The sequence below is a fragment of the Triticum urartu genome, chromosome 3 (assembly GCF_003073215.2).
Source record: "Triticum urartu cultivar G1812 chromosome 3, Tu2.1, whole genome shotgun sequence".
Taxonomy (NCBI): Eukaryota; Viridiplantae; Streptophyta; class Magnoliopsida; order Poales; family Poaceae; genus Triticum; species Triticum urartu.
The window spans coordinates 213,024,317-213,029,229 of record NC_053024.1 but is presented as its reverse complement, the minus strand read 5'-3'; the positions used below and the strand labels follow the sequence as shown (position 1 = coordinate 213,029,229).

General features: G+C 45.2%; 1 long non-coding RNA gene across 2 annotated transcripts; it reads right to left on the bottom strand.

Moving 5' to 3' along the window:
- Positions 1-226: 226 nt before the first annotated feature.
- Positions 227-3,796, bottom strand: LOC125543647. 2 transcript variants are annotated; one of them, XR_007298645.1, is made up of 4 exons: positions 3,291-3,796; positions 2,973-3,039; positions 1,716-2,411; positions 227-1,237 (listed from the first exon to the last, which is right to left on the bottom strand). It is a non-coding gene; the product is annotated as an uncharacterized LOC125543647 (long non-coding RNA). The 2 variants fall into 2 exon arrangements; XR_007298644.1 differs by having other exon boundaries at positions 3,138-3,795.
- Between the last annotated feature and the right edge of the window lie 1,117 nt (positions 3,797-4,913).

Sequence of the window (4,913 nt, the reverse complement as noted above, 5' to 3'; positions counted from 1 at the left end):
TTTAGGGCTGCTAGTCCAAGTGAATCCAGCCCACAGACGCCAAATGGCGCAGAGACCCATTTGAAACCATGTGCGCGTCGAAAATATTTGCATTTTCTCAATAACTTTATTCTTGAGGAAGCGATTTGAGATGAAAAATATTTGACTTCGTTGGTAGAAGAAAGTTTTAGCAGCCACTTAGGATACTTATTCAAACCATTTAAAATGGAAAATCAAGGATAGTTCATCTTTGAAAATATATAATTGAGCATGTGTATTTTGTTATCTTATTCGGGTAACATAGAGCCAAATGGCACAAGGTTGGCATATCATCATCTGATGAAAGTGCAGCACTGCTGCTGTTTGCACACTAAGAATATTCATAACCTATCCCAACCTGAGTGGATATATAAATTCAGAGGGAAAAATCTCAAACTATACTATACCGATACAGCTAGATATCAAGATTCTCAGGACACAATGTCTAAACTAAATTACCCAACAAACAGTTTGAATCATGAATAGAGTATAGTTAACATAACCCCCCATGCAAACAGTCATGACGTATCAGCTAGTAAGAAAGGAGGGAATAAATCTTGATTAACAGAACAATGGAGCACCATCTTTAGAGATTGTACAAACTGTAAAACAAAACAAAAAAGAAATCAGAGTAAAAAAACATGACTGGATATATATATAGCTGGATATCAAGATTCTCTGGAGAAATGATTAAACTAAAATACTAATAAAAAACGAATCATGGGCCATTCAAAAACAACTTCATATAGATATATACCCAACAAAGAGTTTGAATCATGAATATGCAACGCACATCGCTGACGAACCACCATGCAAACGATCATCATAAATACCTTTGAAACCCACAACTCAACATAAAGATGACAAAGACAAACATGTATACCAAATAGCATCTGAAAACATATCAGGGAAGATAATTTTCTGGCAGAACCAAGCATGCGTATGCAACTATCTAAATATATGTGCTAAACAGCCACTGGAGGCATTGCTATAGAACAGACCGGATAAAGCAATTTCCACACAGAACAATGCATGCATGTTTGCACAACCAATCAAACACATGTATAGAATAGATACTGACAAACAATTAGTCTAGAAAGACTAACTATGTCGGAGCAAGTTGATCATCTCCAGATTTTTCCGGAAATGAGAGTTCAGTAAGCTACTACCTTCAGCCTCCTAACTGATTTGAGAGCAGCATTTATTAGTTTTTAGAGACCTGAAAAAAAACATTAGGCACATTTGAATAAACATTCAAGAGAAGGGAACTGCAAAACGAAATTCAGTAAACAGAAACGCTATAGCTCATGACTAAATTCACTCTCTTTCAGCAAAAAGTAGGGAAGTGTAACCACCTTAGTAAAAAAAATAGAATGAGCATGCTACCATGCCCTTGCGTAGGTTCAAGCTACATTCGAAGAAGGGACATCTATTGAACAAAAACTGGGTCGATAGTATTTTGCAATAGCTAACTATGCAACTTTTCTCCACAAATATGAGATAATTTAAATGGCAGGATCATGTTTGTTTTCCCCTTATTTTCAGTTGGATTGTAATAACTCAGCAGCAAAGTGTACACCACCGTGGTTTAGTCTACCAATCTGATTCAATTCAAGAATGGGTAGCCTACTCTCTTGTATATGTCAGCAAGCTCTTTTTTGTACTCAAGTCAAAACTAAGCATAAATACCTACTCACCTACATAAGTTGTTGTTGCACATGCCCATGTATTTGGTGCAAGTTGAGGCCTCCTTTAAGTAACATTATGACCACTCCTCATACCTACAAACACCATCAAAGTATGAAGTCAAAGCGAGGTGGAACCGTGTAAGGACTAAAGAAAGGGAAAGTGTCCGATTCATAAGCAAAGAGAGCAAGAGACCAAACTTTCAGAACATTTAGGTTTATTAGTAAGGAAATAGTGGTAACATTTTCTTAGTAATTAAGCTCGATGGAAATAAAGGTACTTTTCATGTATGACGCCCAAAAAAGTTTAAACATCTTTTCCTTTTGCTGTACCATGACCATTCCACAATGTGAGCTGCAGACAGGGAAAAGTTCAGATCCAAAATCATATCTAATAGACATGTTTGTACATTAAGGAAAAGAAAAACATTACTGGTAACATTCTGCAAAAACACATTAAGAAATGGAGCTTTTGGACCAGTGAATTACACTGGTATTCTCAAAATACCACATCTACAATCTCACTCGTGAGAACCAGTGCAGGATTAAGAAATTATCTAAGTCTATAAGCTTTTTATGACTGATGCCAGACTTATTTTTTTATTGCAAGAATCAATGCTAGCAGGCTGTTTTGTAGAGTTACTCAGCGGAAGATGCCGCAACCAATAGAAATCGGCAGTAGATTTCATCTATGCCTGCTGCTCCATCCTGCAGTAATTATTTATAACAAAAAATAAGATGATTGTCAGGTTAGAGAAGGCACACTTCTTGCATAAAAAAGAGAAGGCCACACTAAAGAAGCACGTTCCTAGTATGTATCTATAAACATAGAGATGCTACTGATAAATATAACTGAACTATTTCCCACAGCAAAAGGAAAACATGCATGTGGCTAGAAAGAATAAGCATGTAGCTAGAAAGAAAGGAAGCAAACATCAAGCGGCAGAACATAGTTACAGCAAAGCAGGAGATCAAGATGCAGCAGCAAAGGAGATCCTAGAACCAGCGAAATAAACGGAGATGAAGTAGTCAAAGCACACACATGACGTGGATCGGTGCACAGAGGTAAAAGAATAGTCATCCACAGACAAGCAAAAGAGCAGTCCATTTACCCGACTTGGAAAGGAGAAGTAGGCTAGAATAGGAGGAAAGACGGACGATAAGGCCAAGGATGAACAACAAGCAAAATGAACTGAACGCAAAAAAAAGGTTAACAAATATGCATTTCATCAAACATCCTGCAGAAAAGAAAATGGAGCGTGGTGTCACCTCAATTAATCGCCGAAGGCAGAACGACGCGATAGTGGACGCAGGAGAGGATGGCAAGATAATCAACCTGCGCACGACGCGGACAGAAGGAAGAACACGAAATCAGCAGGGCATAGCAAAAATAAGGGTACACGGCAAGATCAGGAAAGGAGAACGAATCTCAACCAGCAGTCCCATCCAGAGTATGGGCGACATTGCAGCCGACGAGAGCACACCACCGGTGAAGGAGAGGCAATCCAATCGAAGAGAGAGAGAGAGAGCGCAACACAACGAGGAGGAGAAAGAGAGCAAAGCGGTCAAAGTGAGAGCGCAGCCGACCTCTGCTTGTTAGCAAGTCATGCCGGCCTCCTGACCCTCCCCTGCCAGCCAGCCCCCGATGCGAAGAATCCGCCGGCCCTACTATCCCGCGGTGACGACCTGCACTGATTTAGAACCATCGCACGCAGCAGCGCGGATCCGAAAGGTGCCAAAGCAGATGACGAGCCAACGTGCGAGGCCACGATCCGCTCCTTCCGCCTGTTGGCCTCGCTCGCGCTGCTCCTCAAGAAATGCCGTTGTGGGGTGGGGGGGCTGGGAGGCCGGCAGCCGGAGAGAAATCGGTGGAGTAAACGGAGCAGCGAGGAGGCGGATTGATGGCTGACGAGGAGAAAGGAGGAGGAGAGAGAAGGACGGGATGCGGATCTCGAGATGTGAGGGAACACTACCGGCTACGCTGCAGCTAAAGCAAACACCCACACCCAGCCGCAAGACCGGGGTCACCGGGCATGGCGCAGGAGTCAGCCAGAGCACGACGCATGACCCGACTCACTCCGACCGCAGATGAAACTCAATGACACAAACAAAAAAATCAACCCACAGATGTGTAGGACCATCATCCAACGTGGCCCACCGGTCATTGCACGGAAAGGCAGCGGCGGGTGTGTATGCGGCATCACATCTCGTACACAGCATGATGTAGGAGCACTATGCATCAGTCAGCTACCCCACGCGCACATCCATGCATCAGTCAGCCAACCCCTCCTCTCTCTCCAAACGAAACAAAAGAGGAGACCAACGAATGGGGCCAGCCACGAGCCACGACGCATCGCCCTGCATGCGAGGACCCCACACGTGACCACAAACGACGACGTGATAACCCCGGCAAAACGTGTAGCCAGCACGCCGACGAGCGGGACCAGGTGCAGCGTTGGCCCACCCGTCATCACGATTGGCCAAAGGCAGGCGGATGAGGCGGGTGCACACGCATCGGCTGACCACTCCGCAGCTACGCCCCACAACGCACGACGCAGGCAACGCGCCAGAAGTGTCCCGCCAAAAGCGGTTGACCCGAAAAACCTCTAACCTACATCCTACATCGTGGGACGCGTAGCCAGTCCAACAGACGAGCGGGACCAGGGGCAGCACCGGCCCACCCGTCATCGTGATAGCATATATGCGGGTGCAGGACCAGGTGCATAAGCGCTGGCCACCCCTCTGCGGTTCGCCCATGCTGCATAACTGCGGCTCGCCCCAGCCACACGACGCGGAGCGCACGGCACACGCGACGCAGCACTCGGGGAGAGGCGCGCGAACACCCAGGAAAGTTTGACCCAGCCTATCCGCACTTGCCATGAGCCCACAGGTCATTCACCCTTGCATTTTGACCAGGCAGTGAAAACGGGACACGACCCAGCGAACGAAGATCGAACGCGAGGCAGGGCGCCAGAGACCCAGTTGACCATCATCGAACGGCCAACGAGCAACGTGATCGAGGGGCGCTCCGGATGGCGAGTTGACCAGCCTCTCTATCGGTTTAAATTATTCGGTAATAATTTGTTCACCCATCATAATATATACTATCTTGAGAGAAGCCATTAGTAAAACCTATGGCTCCCGGGTCTATCTTACATTATATAAGTTTCCGATCTACAATTCTAGTTTACTATTTATTTTGCAATCTTT